Here is an 18067-nt window from a genome sequence, read left to right on the forward strand (position 1 = left end):
TAAATGGAGTGCATTTTCCAAGCATCAATAGATGCCTGGGCAAAAGCCATTTTAACAGGAACAGATTTTTTCCTGTGTGCAGTGGCTCCTGTATAGTGTTTGGAAAATGTACCCATATGTCTACTCACAAATAATGTTCACCTGTAAGGAAATGCACACCAGGTTTATGGATGCTATTGAGTATTCCCAGTCCTACCACTATGAATAATGATGCTTACATGCCCTCAAACATGAAAAATGCTCATCTGAATGCACTGAAGTAAGCCTGACACGCAGATTGTTGACATTATTTTTTAAAGAAGTATTCACAGGTGGGGTCGGCAGCATTATCCCTGCCATGCGCCGGTGGAAAAAAGGTTTGGGAACTTAGCTGGAAAGCAGTTATTGATGTCAGCTAATCCTGAGAGTTTGCTCCAAAGTATTCAGAGGAGAGCAGTGAGGCCGAAGATTTGGGTTCCCCAGGGTGGGCAATTACTCACCACTCGTGAACCAGAGACTGCAGGGCCTTAGGCAAATAACTTTGCTGCCTGTTGCCTCTTTTTCCCCATTTGTAATAGCTGACTGGGTATAATTATGTATCTGTTGCTTTAGAAGATGAATTAGTTCATATTTGCAAAGCAGGTGGAAGAGAAAAAAATGTGAGCTACCTCCGATCCTTTCATTCTTCTTCCTAACTGCTCGCTGGAACAGTTTCCTTTTGCTAGGAGGGGAATAATTCAGGCCAGCATTTATTCCTGCCACAGTCCAGAGCAGGGCAGTGACACCGGAGAGCCACAGTTCTGCCATGGAGGCCCCAACCTGCCTCCTGCCTTTATCCCAATTCCGCCACAGATCTGAGCCCTGGAGTGCATGTTGCTGGGCGGATACTATTTTCAAACATTTAAGGCAAGCGTTTGAGTGTAATGTGCGCTTCTCTCCTTCAACATTTAAAGACTGCAGCAGTGGGAGAGGCATGCGGCATATCTGTAAAAGCCTGAAAGCTGATGAAATCTCAGTTAGATCTGTTATCTCCCAATGCTTTAAAGGTCTTCAGCTGGGAGATTAAAGAACAAGGTTACTGTGACAATTTGTTTACACGCAGGGAGAGATTAAGATCTCATTGAGAAGGAATAAAAATAACATCATCTTGAGCTGTCACAGCATGAGACCCATTGTAATCAACACTGGTCTGATTTCAGGGATAATTTAAGACCAATTTATTATCTTAATTAAAAAAAAGAAGAGGAGAGAATTCAGTGTTTCAGATGGCAGTTGGGCTGCTGTATCTTCACTTTGCACAGTAACTTTAGAGGTGAGCTGAAAGGGTTGCCAAAACCAGGCTGTACAAACGCTCGAGTCTGCCTTAATAGACTTTGGGTTAATTATACAGCTAACCACAGAAAAACAAGCCCAAAATTCCCAAGCCCACTCCAAAAGTGAACACGGAAAGTGTTGTTTCTTGAGTCTGTTTTAATCCTATATGGCAAGCAGGTGAAAATTAAGTAATTACTTATACAGAATCCTATTTGATGATGTTTCATGCATACAACTGAATTGTTCAGTTACAGCCATGATAAGTTCACACTGAATATTCCTCATATTTGCCATTCTTGATATTTAAGCTCCTTGAGCTGCTGATATCCAAATAAATGCACAAGAAATTCAGAGTTCAAAGAAGGATTTCAAATGCATTTGATATCAACAACTACTCTTAAAAAGAAGCTATTTCTACCTTTTAGTTCATAAAATTGGAGAAAAATACAGCTTTTCAAATAAAAATGGAGTGAGGGGAAAGAAAAAAAGAAAAGAAAATGGAATAAATTTGCCTAGCCAGTTGTTTTTTTGTGGTGCCTTTGCACTTGTTTTTAGCAAATATTCAACTGGCTATTTCTATCATGCATGCCCGCAAAAAGCAGTTTTAAATATGTTTCTCATGATCATTCACCCTTGGAAGCTGATGATACAACTTGCTGCATGCTCAGCCAGCTGGTGGGAGAATATCAGGTGACTCATATGACAGAGCTTTTGGCACAAATAACAAGTTTTAAAAGCAACTCAGGGAAAAAGAAGGAAATTCACCACAAGTGTATCTTTTAAACAGAATTTGGAACAAATTTGGCAAAGTGGAAAAGTGTTTACAGACATCTTCCTTAGAGAAAAAGGTGGGATGGGGCAGATGGATGACTCACTGCAATTTGCCCAGCTCCTCTCGGGTCTACTTCATTGGACCACCCTTGGAGAGTCTGTGCTCAGCTCTAAACTGCTACTAACCTCTGAAACAGATTCAGACAAGAGTTTTGAAAGATGAATCCATCAACACTGTTGTCAGAAGGAGGGCTGGTGAATTCTCGCCTATGTACAAACTAGAAGTGTCCGAGATGGTTCTGGGTAGGGATCTACTGGATCCCAGTGCCCCAAGGGAGCCAGACTGTGCCAACTTCTTCCAAAGACTTTATAGCATCCTCATGCAAATTACTTCACTGTTCACCACCCATAGCTTTAAGAAGCTGCACTGAGGGAATCATTCAGATACCTAAACCCAAGACACTATTGCCAGTTTGAATCTCTGGTGGTACCTTGCCAAGCTTTCAGCCTCCTCACAAAGTTATAAATCTCCAATAGGCCTGTCTTGGATGTTCTTGGGTCCTTAAGCAGGCTCTAAACATGTAGTACAGGCACCTGACTTCTCCTGGCCTGAATCCTTCCTACCCTAGGGTAAACTCTTTTCTCTCTGGCGTAGTCAGTATGGCTGTGGAGGGCAGATAATTTCCTTTTTTCATCTTTTGCATTTCTGAAGACCCTCCATTGAAACAGTTGTTTTCCTTGTCCTTTTTTTCCCCACATAATGGATTCCCAGAGCTCTGATCTTTTAGCTCTCCCTCTAAACCTGGCCCCAGCCAGCTCTCCATGGGCTGGAGGTCATTCAGGAATCCTGCTGGCAACGCTCCTGCTTACAAATGCTAATATGATGTTTGCCTTCTCCACAACATCATGACAGTCAGTGCTCTCTCCTCTCTAACCTGAGGTCTGCTCATCTCTTCATGTCCTTAATGATGGATCACCACCTTGCCTCGCTTTCTCTGTATTCATGTGTCTTGTTCCTGCCCAGGCCTGGACTCCAAACTTGCTTTCAAGGAGTGATGCCTTATTTTTTTGCTGGACCTTTTTCCTTTTTTTTTTTTTTTTTTTTTTTTTTTCCCCTTTTTTCCCCCTCAATGTATCAAGCTCTCTTCAAGTTGCCCTCCTTCCTTTCTGTGAGTTGGCTGCCCTCCCCAGCTTGGTGCACTCTGAACATTTAATTCTCATATTCTTTATTTCACTAGCTTTAACAAGCTGAACATGTTGAACAGAACTGGTCCCAGGGCAGACCCCGGGGGAGCTCACTCAGCATCGTTTTCCATTTTGTCTGCTGATAACTTTACCTCTGCAATCCGTATAGCTCAGATAGGCTTTTCTACATGGTCCTTTTATCCACTTGCCCCACTCGGAGAGGTCTCCGTTGGAGGTTTGGGGGTGGTGTAGAAGCATGGATTTCAAAGCAATATATCATTTTACCCCAGCAGAGGATCTGACTGTTTATTTCCCCTTTCCCATTGAATCCCTTTGTCCCAAGTCCCTGCATATAAAGGCAATATGAATAACCCTGAGCCATGTGAGGCTGCCGAGGGGGAGGTTACGTGACTCACACCACCATGCTTTTTGTTCCCCCTTTGGTGCTGCTTTGCCTTGTGCATGTCCTCACTCCTGGCTCTCACCACAAAAGGCAGCAACAATCAACTGAACCTCCGAATGAGTAATCTGCTCACAAAGAGCCTTTTGAGTGCACAAAGTAGTTGCAGGGAGGAAACGTCCCACTGGGGAACCAGGTGGACAGCAAACATTCGCTTTCCATTACAAATGAGTTCAAGGGAAATGGAGTCACCCCAGCATGGGATGCCAAATCCGTATCCAAAGCTACTTCCCACCATCCAAGCCAAACATGCTTCCCTTTCTCTCCCTCCCCATCTCCCCTCCTTGTTTACAAACACGTTTACAAGTACTTGATAGGTGACCTTATTTACTTAGTAACCTGTGGATTCATTTATCTTGAAATTAGCAGGTAATGAACTGGAAACCCTCAACAACCCTCCCACTAATTAACATGATAATAAGATTGTTTTGCTACAGAGGTACAATTAGCATGTATGAGCTAGAGGGGGAGAAAGATCAATAAAATGTCTGAAGGGTACTAGGAACCAGACTCAAGAAGAGAACAAAAGAAGAGAGCTTTATGGGGTTACAGCAGCAGCAGCAACAACTTAAGGCCCTTTACAGATAGCAAGAGTAGTAGTGGTTGTCTTACAGTGAAGCTGCCTACAAGCAGGCTGGGAGGAGCTACCTGCATCATGCAACGTCTTGCCATTCAGACTAGATTTAGGATATGTAGACAATATGTTTGAAAATGTGGAGAAAAAAAAAAAGCTTTGGGGAAAAATATAAGCCTTCAGAACATGGTATCTGTCCATAAAAGCAATGCATGTGTGTTAGATAGTGAAAGTGGATGATTTAGAGTCATTTATCACCCGCAAGAACTTCAGCATATACACTGAGAAACCACTTTTCACTGTTAAATTGCAGAATCATGCCTTTACACATGGAACTGGATGAGAAATAGCAAAAAAAAGTTGCACAATAGTTTTAATAGTCACTCTTTGTTAAGCCAGAGCAGCTTGGCTGAAGGGAGGTGAGGTGATCACATGCAGCTGGAAAGAGCTCACTTTGCCAGCCAGGTGTGTCTGCCTCCTCTATGTGCATGATTAGGAGGCTCCTAAGAGGGGTATTTGTCTCCAGAGAAGGAACACGAAGAAAAAGGGAGGTTGTTGGATTTTTTTTTTTGTCTACTTGTCTACTAATACATTTTCATCCACATGAATTGGATCCAACTCATCCGTGGGTGTGTTTGGGGGAAAGCAGAAATACGCAGCTGGGATCCATGTTGTGGCTAGGAGCAAATATGTTATTGGATTCTGTGGGTTAATGAGGGAGACAGAGTGTGGGACTACAGACCTGATAGCCTCTCTGTATCCTTCTGCAGGTAAGTGCACACCTAATTGTTAAAAATAAAGTAGCATTCTAGCACTTGGTATGCTGTCTGATGCTGAGGTGAAGGGTCAGCAAACTGTAACACTGCCCTCCTGTGCAGGTCTTGTTGGATAACAGAACTCTGCCCTTCAGTTTGGAGGAGTTTGGGTTAAATCCTTGAAGGTTTCAGTGAAACTCAGTTGGATTCTTTATTTTTTCACAAGCCCCCAAAAGCATTGGCTTCTCTACAGAAAGCAACATTTTGCCCTAGATGACTTGGGAAATGAGATCATTCACAGTTGCTTGACGTAAATGGTGGGTGCTGAAGGCTCCAATCTGGCCCTGAGCTCTTTCCCTCACATCTGGCTTATCCCCACATCTGTCCTCCCCATCTGCGCCAATGCCTTCTGTCACCTCCCAAACTCCACATCGTGCAGAGCAGTTCAGCACAGCAGTACAGAAGCATTTTGGAGATGGTCTGGACTGTGGCCTTCAGGTAGCGCTGACGGCTCCTGTGAATATTTCACCACCAGCCCAGTTTTTGCATGAATATTATTTGTCGGTCATTTGAGTTCACATATTATTGTCTTCTGGCATTCTTTGGAGAGCAGAAGAGGAAGGAAAACTATTAATTACTTTTGATTGACATCTTCCATTTGTGTGTATGTCTGTGGGGGGATGGGTTGTTGTGCATTTTTTTTTAATAGAGCCTCAGGTTTGAATTGGGTAAACTGACACCTTGCAATCCGATCTGACAGCCCTGCTTTGTGTGGGAGTGTGTAGGGCTCCAAAATTTCGGCTGTGAGACTTTCTGCGTGAGCAGTCGTTTTATTAGAAGTTTTGACACCTCTCCTGGCAGGGATCAGTGCCCGCGGTGTGAACGGAAACACCAAAAAGAGCATTGTGCGATGCAGAGTGGGAAGGGAAGAAAAGAAGTTTTGCAGCAAACAACTGAAATTAGCTCAGAAAGAGATCTTTGAAGACCTCACCTCACAACAGCAACAGTGGGACGGGAGGGGGGGGGGGTCAACCCACTGTGTTGATGGCCCCGGATTCGCATTATCATTTCACAATCACAGATGCCCACGCAGTGTTGTTGCTTTTTGTTTCTCCCTCTGAACCTGCCTGGTTGATGATGTTTTGGGCTTAACTGTTTATGAGTTTCTTTCATAAGAGGGTGGCATCATCTTGGGTTTGTTCCACATTTTGGCTTGAGATTTGCAACTGATTTGTTGCTGTTGTGTATATGAGGCAGAGCATCCTTCTTAGGTAATACAGAGCCCATTGGTGCAATGGGAGCCCACCCCTACTGCCAGTGGTGGGACGGAGGAACAGAGAGAGCTAAAAGCCCTCTTGATGCATAGTATTCTATCTCTTGGTAGAGAAGGCCTGGCCACACTCACTAGAAGTTCTACAATTGTAGAAAATGGGCTGAGAGAGTTGTGGAGAGAAAGCAGACTGTTTTTCTTTCTTTCTGATCCTCCTTACCTGCCCTGGGCTCAGTTGATAAATACCTGTGAAGCATTTGCTAGAAAAGTTCCTAGGAGTTCATTGTAATGAGCAATCCTTTTGGCCTAGATTTGTATCTTTCTTGAGAATAGGTGTAATTTTAGATCTGCTTTGCAAGCTCTTTTTTTTTTTTTCCTTTCCCCCTTTTCTTTCCAATATTCCTCTGTACAATAGGAATCTTGTCCCATGGTGTGAAGCCCCCGCAGAGTTATAAAATTGTGTCACCTTCCCTGCCTCCTTTATAAGTTACTCTATGTGACACTATTAAAAAGAAAAACCACAGGATCTCCTGGGATCAAAACAGTGTCCTGTTGTTATCTCAACACCACTCCGTTTGGCTTTTTTGGCTTTTACCTTTCATTTCCTACCGCTCTGTGCAAGCAGAGCTCGCCTTGCATTGTGCTCTGTTCTACGCATGCATTTTCTCAGTGAAGATGTTTTTATTTCTGATGGATATGCTGGGTGGCCAGAGGTTTAGAATTTCTTCCATGGGGATTCATCTCTTCCAGGAAGGGGGAGGCTGCAGTGAAGAGGCCAACTGAGAAACTTTCATCTCCATGCGAGATGAGAGGAGAGACTTCGATGCTCATCTCTTCCTTGAAGACTTAAGCTCAAGAATTAACGAATAAATTCCCTATCCCATGGGAGAAGAGTCTGTGTGTGGGGGGGAGGGACCGGGTTGAACACGTGTGAATTTCTCACTTTGAGTTTTGGTGGCCTGGAAAATGTAATGTGTTTTTCCTTGCAGGCTCTCTGGAGTGTGACTCATAAGCCCTTGCAGCTCAGACAGTGTTGCAGACCAAGCTACCAGCAACCTCTTTGTCCTCCATGTGATGTTACTGAATCGGCTCAAGATAACTCGTACCTTGGAGCAACCTCCCATTGCAAGTAAGGTGCTGCAGTGAGCATTTTCACACTTGTTTCACATTTGTTAACAGCTGCGGAAGTAACCTAGGTAAGGGCAGGCTTGTCACAGTGTAACTGTCCAGGTCTAGAAAACGTCTACAAGTTTGTTTAGTCTGGAGTAGAGGAGGCCCAGGGAAGACCTTATTGTTCCCTAAGACTCCCTGAAAGGAGGTTGTGGCAAAGTGCGAGTTGGCCTCTTTTCCAGGGTAAAAATGATATGATGAGAGCCTCAAGAGCCTGAACCAGGGCAAGTTTGTGTTGGATATTAGGAAACATTTCTTCTCAGGAAGAGCGGTGAGGCATTGGCACAGGCTGCCCAGGGAGGTGGTGTGTCACCATCCCTGGAGTTGTTCAAGAACCATGGGGATGTGACACTGAGGGATGTGGTTTGTGAGCAATATTAGTGGCAGGTGGATGGTTGGACTAGATGACCTCTGAGGTCATTTCCAACCTTACAGATTCCATGATTGTGAGTGATAAACCCTAAAGTCTGTTTGAATGTGTGATGCGTCCAATTTCACTTTCTTTGTTATAAGTTTCTGCAATGTGATTTTATTTCTAACAACACGAAGATCCTGCTATCAAATGTTATTATAACTTGAGGATAAAACTCTTCATAATGCTACCTTGCTGTTACTGTTTTTGACCCCAAAGCCTACACAGTGCCTGGCAAATGCTAAATAGCTTTATCAGAGACCCGAGAGGTCATTAATTATAGTTATATCCATTTTAGGCATTTGCAAAGTGAGGGTTTCAGCAGTTTGTAGTGGATCATACAGTGTGTTGAGTGAAGCAGAGGCAGGCAGTAGTTTTGTCTGGCAGCATGTCCAGGTGTCCTAGGAACCTGTGCCAGCTGATGGGGAAGAAGCATTGCAGTTCTTGAAGGTCTCTGCGGTAATGACAAAAGTCTTACAGACAGTACAAAGCTCACTTCTCTTGATTATAATAGCACTACAGCAAAAGTGCATATGTTAGATGCTCTGCCAAAATGCTGTTCCGTCCAGGAACACCTCCACATGTGAGCACATTTTTGTCATTACCTGTCTTTTATTGCAAAGGTTGTTTACTCACAGTTCTACAGAAAATTAGGTGGTCAAATAGGGACCTGAGCAAGAGCTGCAGGACTCCATCCATTATTGCAGCCTTAACTTTTTAAAACAACAAATGTTAAGAAGAGTGTCAATAAATTAATTAAGTACATAATTAAGTAGTCTGAAATGGTAACATTCTGAATAAATATGTTGAAAGCAATCTCACCTCTTCCTTTAGCACTTCAAATTCCTGCAATCACTTCCAGCACAGGGAGATGCTGCAGCCCATATGCAGCCCCATATGCATTTCTACCATTGTCCCTTTTACCTTTGTGTGACATTTCTGAATGTTTTGAGGTTCGTTTCTATTTATTTATTTATTTATTTTGGGGGTGAGGGGCTGTTTTAATTAAACATGACTAAACAATGATTCTCTGGGTGGGAATCACTCTTCCTAATAACCACAGTATGCATACTAACTATACTAAAAATAAATCTTGTCTCTGACTAGTTAAAAATCGCAGTGATTTGTTGATGCTTTTTACCTGTCACAAGTAAGATATAAATATAAATAAGTAGAATTACATTTAAAATATCCATCACTTCACATATGGAGAGTGGCAATGAGTGGGCTGTAATAATAAAATATACTTTATAAGTGTCATAATCATTCAGACACCAGGAACTCATAAGCCACAGATCTGACATTCAGATGATGAATTGTGATTTTGTTTTAAAAGCCAGACATGTCAACTCCATGTGCATATTGGGAATTGTAGTTCAAGTGACCTCTGCTAAAACACTGACCTTAACAATGACTTTGTTTTACATTTCCCAGAAACTTTTTAAGTAGGTGTGATACTTTCCAAATGCAGTTGTTGCACTAAAACTAATGTAAAGTCATTTAAAATATTTTGACATCTTTGTTGTGGTCATACATTATATGACACAGAAAATGAGATTCGGTGAATGACTTAAAATTAATTCTATTTGGGGGTCTTGGTAACATCATAAACCCCTTGAGATTCACCTGTGTGATATATGATATCACTGGATAAGATGATATTCTAAAACTCTACAGCTCATCTGTTCTCGCATGCAATAAATAAATACATTAAATATACATATGGAGGAGTGTTTGCATTGATACATATGAAAGAGGATTAGATAACACTCAAGGGAGACTCTGTGGACTGTAGGGATCTTAAATCTGATGGAGGAAGGTTGATTCAATGGACTGCAGAGACCTGGATTCTGCTTTCCTTTCCTCTTTGCTGCAAGTTCTTCCTGCATGACCTTGGACATGCCATTTAAACCCAAATCTTAAGAGTGTTTAGGCTTCTGATTCCTGTCGAACTGCCTTGCTTGTGCAGATGTTGGTGGTAATTTAAGATTTGAAAGGGAACTGAGCACTAAAATCCTTGAAAGGCCAGAGCTGTGTTTCTCTGGACATCAGTTCCTTCCTTTAGGATGGAGATAATGTTATTTCACAGGGACTTTGCTCTGGTGAGTGCACAGAAGATGGTGAGGCAGCGTGATCCTGGGAGCTGTACAGACGTGTAAAGTCCTATGTCTTATTCACTGTGAGTAGCTGATGCACTATATAGACGTAATTATGGTCATATCAAATGAAAACACAATTAAGTTCCGCAATTGAAGCTGATTGGCATAACAAAGCTGAGATTTACTGCTTCCTTTACCAGGTCAGCACAGGTTCTTACACAAATCATGCCTCTTAGCCTTCAATTTGATAAACTTTCAGCTATTTTGACATGTAGAGCCAACTGCAGCCTACTCCATCCTGACAAAAAGAGCCTAACAAATGGATTTTCAGTCACCCACTGAACAGAGCTAGATGACAGATCTACATGAAATCCTTTTTGGAGGGAAGGCAGCCTTTTAACTTGATTGATGAAATTATATCTAAATCTGGTAGATTTGGGACTTCAAAGGCATTTTTGCCTACTTAGGGCATCCCAGATGAAGGGAGTATGCTATTTGTACCAAACTCCCATGCTCAAGTGGTTTGCAAATTGACCCCTTTGTAATAGGTTAAAGGTTCCGCGCTAGATAACGGTGGTTCATTTTGATTAATTATGTCAGGGAATTAATGTATGATTACTAACTTTTAGCAGACCCTGCTCTTTCTGACCTCGAGCTGCTTGTTTGTGTGGCTGGTTGTAATTTTCGACCAATGGGTTACGAGAGGTCACTGTGTGGTCAGCATATTTTAAACAAAGAAAAGGGAGGTGGGGAGGAGGGAGCAGGGAAACAGCAATCTCAGATCAGAGTGGATGGACTACAGTTTACTGGCCTGACAGGGGAGATTTGTTAAGTGTTTTAACAGTAGATTCTTTATACATTTACCCTTTCCAATAAAATATTCTTCTGAAGAGCTAAGAGAGTGGCCTGGAAGGATGTTGGGAGGATAATTTAACAGTTGAATGTTAAGCCCATAAATTGCACTTCATACTGGTTTCAATAGTAGAGAACCTTGTTAAAAAAATAAATTGGGCAGCGTCTTGTTTAGCACTGGGATTGGCTGAAAGCAAGGATAAAAGCTTCTTGTTAAGCCAATGCATGGGAAATGATGCTTACAAATTTCTTAATCAATCTCCAGATAGTTATCAATTGTTGGTGAAGCAGAGTTTCTTGGGGATTTAGCTCCACTTCATATTTAAAATTATTGAGCGGGTACATGAAGCCATCCAAGTGTATCTACTGAAGTCAAGAAAGGGAAGCATGTGAGTTTAAATCCTGTAAATACCTGCATGCACCAAATCAACTGTATTCACTGTGTTCAGTATTGAATTCAGTAGAATTGCTCATGCTGAAAGTGAAGACTATGGCGAGGTCTTTATGGGATAATAGCTATGCTACAGAAATCATGGCAGACCTCTGTGCAGATGAAGGGACTAGGAACCAGGAGTCCTAAATTCCTCTGATCCTTGCACAGGCTTGTTGCTTGATTCTGACAGTGATTTTGAGAGGCATCTAAGCATGTACTTTTAAAGCAGCTGAAACAGGAACTGAGCTTTAAAGATTCTGTTTCCAAAAGCCATTGGAACTAAGGTTACTTATCACTTCTGAAAATAAGACAATACTTACACTGGGTCTTGTTGTACATAGATTTAAGTAACCATTGCAAACATAAGAAAAATCTTACTGTTATCTTCCTTGGACCTCACTCTTCCTTTAAAAATGGGTCTAAAATATCTACCTTGTTTACAGGAGCACTGAGAGGCTCAGTTCATTAATGTTTGCACAGTGCTTTATGGCCCTTAGATGAAAGGCGCTACTGATGCTTAAAGAACGATTATTATTATAATACTTATTCTAAGAACAATAGGCACATTTGTTTTATTTTCCACTGAGCCCCTTCAAACACCAGGGTGTCCAATTAAGCTGCAATCAGAATGTGGGCTAAGACTTTGCTGAAACTTTTCCAGCTTGCTTTAGAAACTCTAATTTTACTTTATTCTCTGTTGTACCCTTTTGAAAGTGAGGCTCTTTATTTGGCTTTGGATCCCCTTTATTTGGTTGCTCCTTGCAAAAATGCGCTCTTGCTAAACTATCTGTTGCATTTCAAGTGCGAACGATATAACAGAGTTTTGCAAGAGGAAAAGGAGGTGCTATCTGATTAAAATGTGATGTTAGTAGGGTCAGGGAGCGATACTTAGAGCTAAAATGATGTGAGAGGAAGGCTTGGAAAGCAGAAAGAGATGGGGAAAGTAAGACTGCATATGGAGACAGAGACAGCAGATGTACCAATGAAACAGGAGAAGAAAGGAAAGAGAAAAAAGTATTTGGATATACATATACATGCATAAACGTTGGTTAGGGTTTGCTGAAATTGCCTGGTTCTCCTGGAAAGTCATCTCACACAAAGAGAGGATAAACAAGGAGATTTAAGATTTGTTTAAGTGGCACTGGAGAAAGCAAATGTCAGATAGGACTGAAGGCTGAGCTCTTACCTTCAGGTGGCACGCTGCTGATCACTGCTGATTGCCCTGCCACTTTCTTAGGCCATAGGCATAATTCCAATGAGTGTTTGCCACTTAGCAAAAGGAAAGGCTTGTGTCAGGCTGAGAATTTCTTAGGCCAGCGTCCTGTTCACAGGGGAGCTTTGAGCTGATATTTCCAGGCAGAAGTAACCCACAGAGCATCCTGGCCTCACTCAGTAAGCAACAACCAGAAATTCAGTTTCCCAGTCCCTGCTTTGCCTGTTAGACGCAATTGCCTCTTGAGCTCTTCATTTAATGAGAAGTCTCGTAGCTGCTGTCAGAGCATGAATGTCAGTATTATATACTTATTTAGTCATTTTACAGCAGTGTTAGGGTTCTCAAGCAGGTCGTTGTACATGCATTTAATAAATGGCAATCCTGCCTCAAATGATTTACAATCGAAGCTGTCGATTCTGGAAAGTACTTGTACATACATGCTCTTCAAGTAATCACAAGTAATCACAAAAGCACATGCTAACTTGCTGGAATCCATCAGATGAAAACTTCCCTAGTGCTATCTCTTCAGAATTGGGGCCTAAGCTGAAAGTGGAACAAGCTGTAGGAAAATGGAGTTGTAGGGGAGGAGAGTATTTTGGGATGCACTAGCAGCATTGTAATGCTTTCAGCTGGATTTTACAATCTGATTGTATGTCTATCTCTCTGCTCCTCATAACTTTTAAACTTGATGGACAGTATCAACCACACTTGGCAGAAGGGTAGGCAGAGCTGGATTAAAAATAGGCCCGTGGGCAAAAGCACCAAGTGCTTGGTTATAGCAATCCCCACAGTGCATCTAGCACTCGAGTTTGTGTGGCACCCAGGGGGCTGGAATTGTTCCCTGTAAAAGTATCAAGGTAAAAAACCACAGGCACAATCATGTTTTTAGCCACAGGAGAATCTACTGTGTGAGAAGGCCAAAATAGCAGGTTTTAGAAGTTCCACTTCTTAGAGAGCCGCTGCTTATTTGTTTTTGAGCATAAGGGGGTGAATTTCTGAGCCCTTTGAAGGCAAAATGAATTTGCTGTTGTTTCCAGTGAAGCCGGGATCAGAGCTCCTAAGGACAGAAACTATTTGTTTCCTTTGTTAATGTGGAAAAACAAAACAAATTGGGAGCAACAGACTTTGGGGCCCATGAAAAGTACATCAGGCATTGGTTGCTTTCTGCATGTCTGTACATCAGACTTGCGTTTTCATGCTTTGTGTGAGCCCAGGTTTTGGATGCTTGCACATGCTCTGATTAAAGAACAACTCTGAATAATGTTATTTAATTTAATGATCTTAATAAGCACATGGTGGGGGGAGTGTCTTTACTGTATAGACACAAACAATGCTACATGCTTCAACATGAAACGTAATTAGGGTGTGCAGTAAAATAAAGGGGTGAGGGGGGAAGGGGCCATTTTTAAAAAAATGAGAACAGAGGTGACTTCCAACAAAACTTCAAAACCAGCTTGGCTAACAATGAACATAGCCCCATTCTTTTTAATCATCAACAAAATCTATCACACATGTTCTTTCAAGTAAAGTTTATTAGAAAGAAATTGCTACTAGAGAACCACATGTGAGCTCTGACTTGGCAAGGTCAGGCCAGGGCAATAAACCCTTGAACTTTACAAATATGCAAAGCTGACATAAATAACAAATTAAACCCAGCCAGGTGTAGAGCTGCAGTGAGCTGCTTGCCAGAAAGATTCAAGCTCTGGCCAGCGTGACCTCTGTTAGCTCGTGTGGAAAGAGGGGGCTTATCTCCTAGGCTTGTTGTCCTGTAGGGTTCATACCTGTGGCTTCGGGTCACCTTCTCCTTCTCATTAGCTTAGAAAAATTTTATTGCTTTGTTAGGGGTGTTTATTTAGCTTCTGGCCTCAGGCATTTGGATGTGTTGCTGGGTGAGCAGTAGGGCTTTGAGAATGGAGATTGCATTGAGTGCGAGCTGTTGGGTCTGTTAGGTCCCCTTTGAAGGATCAGGACAGGACCGGTCTGCAAAGAGGAACATGGAGATGGCTCTGTTGGAGGATTTAGTAATGTAGGATGGGGAAGAGAGGAGTGAGGTGTGTGACTGTGGTACAGAGGGGCTCCAAAATGCCCTTTAGAAAATGCAGCCAATCCTCCAACACTTTTATGTGTATCTCTTGCAAGTTCCCCGTGTAACTGGGACTTCTTCAGGGGTGTAATTCTTGCTGCAGCTGATCACCGATCGTTCTGAGCCTCACTGCCAGACTTCCAGAGGCATTCAGCTGCAGATATGCCATCTCAGTGGGATTTTCAAATGTATCTTAAGTGCATTAAGCACCTAACTTCCACTGAATACTCGAGGGGTTTTTAAAATCCCACTATGTGTCTCTCTACATCTTGCCCTTAAACAAGTGCTTAATTTTAAGTGCAGGTAGTTTCATTGATGTGCATAGAGCTACTTGTGGTTAAACATGTGCTTAAACGTGCTGTTAAGCCATGGCTGCAGTGGTTGGGGGAGGAATCAGATGCAAACGCAGCTCTTTCACTGTAGCAACTTAATTTTTGAATACCGGTTTGAAGCAGCAACAGTAGAAAAGAAATGTGTATTTCCACTTGAATATTGAGGAAATTTGCTCTGAGAATCACAAAAGCAGATCAACTGGGACACGATGTTCTATACAGTTCTCTTACAAGTATAACCAGACCGTACAAAATCTTTGCCACGAGAATTGCTTTGACATTTTATTTTATTTTATTTTTTTTTAAATGCAAAGCCAAACTTCTTAAAAAGCACTTTGAGAGGCAACACTCTGCAGTGACTCCTGAGCTGTCGTGTCATCGTGAGCAACGCATTTCACCTCACTGTGCTTCTATTTTCCCTCCCACTGTCTTTACTATTTATATTATAAGAACTCCAGGGCAGGGACAGGCTCTGTGTTTGCATAGCTCTGTCTCTAATGGTGATGTCTCTCTGCTGGGACCACTCAGTGCTGTCGTTAGTAAAATCGAGAGACATTCTTGCACAAACTGTGGAAAAACTGTAGGACTAAGAGATGGGGAAAAAAAAATCTCTCTTAGTTACTTCAGGTTTTAGTTTTGTGACTGAGTCACGGGTTAAGACTCTTCAACACGTGAGGTTTATGTAGACTTGTTAAAGACGTCTGTCCTGATAAATGGGTTGGATGCTTTTTATAGAGTTCTCCACTGGGTCCACTCCATCATAATGCAGCTTCAACACAGGCCTCTATAGAGCTTCAAGGGAGAAATCCAGGAAGGAGAAAGTGAAGGGGAGATTGGGAGAGTTTACACTATGTGTTAAGTGGAAGAGCTGCAAAGAGGTTGGGAGACTTGTCATGACATGCAATTAAAGGCTCCTCTGGGAGTGTCTGTATAAACTCTGCACATAGCAGAAAGAAAACAGACAGCTGACAGTTGGACTGTGAAGTCATAGAAGAATATACAGTGTTCATTGCTGACACTCAAAGGCAATTTTACCTAGTTCTGTAAAGTCTATATGTATTTATTTAGAGCTAGGACAATTCCTGTCAAAATAAAAAAGGAATTAATTTCCTGGAAGCTCTCTTGAACTGAACATTACACATACTTTGTTTGTATGTTTGTTTTACTTATGTGTTCCTTTGATGAAGGCCTTTTCCAGTGTTTTTACCTCTGGGAGTAGCTGTGGCTGGGGTGTGTGACATGTATCCCATCTGCCTGGGTTTCTCTGCGCAGCACATCCCGTGACTCATGTAAGAGTGTGTGTGACACATTCAGAAGCGCAGATAAGAAGGGACAGGGAAAGGACAAGTCCAGTCGGAGCTGAAGCATCAGGGAGCAAAAAACTCCTGCCTGGAAGGACCCAGTCCTTGAATACCTTTGAGATCTGTTGATGGCTGAAGCTGCATGTTGGGAAAGGAAAGATGAGAGGAAACCTCTGATTCACCAACTTCTTCAGCCTCCTTTCCCTTCCCAGTGTTGAGAAGCTTGAGTGAGTTGACATGAGGTTACACAGGTCTGTATAGTTGGCAGAGACAGAGGTCCAAGCCTCTCTTAATCTCATTCAAAGGAAGAGCTCTAACATCTGATTCTTTTAGCGAGCTGGGTGAGGGACCAGAGCACCAAGCTATTGGCTGCCTTGGTCAAAGCCTGCTTTTACCATGGTGTTTCAGTGGGTCAACATTGCAAGGTGGCTTCTGTTTACTCGATGAAGATCTCTGTTCCGTGTCAGAGACTCTGTTGTTTCTCTTATTTCTGTAGTTACCAGGACAAAAGGGAGAAAGTCACAAGGTCAGAGAAGGAGAGAGAAAAATCATCCATTCTTTGACTTGTTTTACCATTCCATGTGCAAGTTCTTTAAAAAATATATATATAAAAATGGAAGCAAGATATAGAGAACATGATCATTTTACAGTGCCAGAAACATTGTTGTAAAATATTCTAGCTATTTATGTTTAGGGATGGTGTGGCTTTACTATGCAAAGACCTTAGAATTTCTGTAGAAGGAACTAAGCTTTTTATGTATTTATTTTTCTAGATATAGGGGAGTAGAAAGTGAGAAGAAAACAACTTGGAATCCACTGTAGAAATTGAAGTGCAAATTTAATTTATGTGGGAAGATCGTGGTGATGAGGAATATAGAAAACTCTTAAGTTTTGATGGTTGGACCAGGCTTAGAGCCTAAAGGCATATATCACTGAGGACTATTAAATATTTAAAAGAAGGTTTATTTAGAGTCCTCAAAACTGACAGGATCTTAAATACAAGATCATATGGCAAGAAAGCTCAACATCATTCTTGTCAGGGTGAATTAACTGTGGAATATAGCTCTGTATAAATAAGCAGCCATGGAAATTCCCAGCTTCATTTAAAGTCCTGAAAAACAAAGTCATATCCACTCAGATGACAAAAGAATAAGTTGAGGGTGGGAAGGGAGAGGGCAGAGTCAAGCTGCTGAACAATTCTATCAGCGCATATTTCTCAGGTAACTCCTCAATTATGTTAGCAGCAGAATAAAGAATTGCATTTCAAGCACCTATTGTTTATTGCCCAGTACAACTGGCATTGGTTGGAATGAATGACATTGATAATACAATTTTTCAGTTAAAGCTTTTCCTTATAGGTGTTTCTTTGGGCTTTTGGGAAGCGTTCCTCCTCAGGGGAGGTAGTGGCTATTATTGTTATTAGAAGATTCAGCTGGGCTTTGCCTGAGAGGCTCATTGAGGGTTTTCATCTGTATCTCTTTTTTAATCCTTCTCACCACTACCGCATCTCCTTTGCTCCTTGTTCTTAGACTGCTGAAATGTGGCAACATGGAAAAGTAGTCTGGCCCAGCTAATTATGATGAATATTGGTGTGCTGGTAATGCTGGTGTAAAGGATATGGAAATCCTTCCCAGATATGGTAGACCCTGAAAAGGAGCCTTAGACAAGAGCCACTGCAATGTATTTTCTGTGTGACAGTGATGAGGACTTCCTCTTGCCTCACTTGTTCATTGCAACATGTCTTGGGATGGTTTTAAGGATCATCGTAATGCCAAAAAGTCATCTTCCTAAGCTCTAACAGATTGCTGCCAATGTGGTATTTATACAGCAATGGAAACCTTTCTAACAGAAGGTCAGTGGGGGA

This window comes from Coturnix japonica, chromosome 14 (assembly GCF_054131305.1).
Source record: "Coturnix japonica strain WE chromosome 14, WE-NBRP24, whole genome shotgun sequence".
NCBI lineage: Eukaryota > Metazoa > Chordata > Aves > Galliformes > Phasianidae > Coturnix > Coturnix japonica.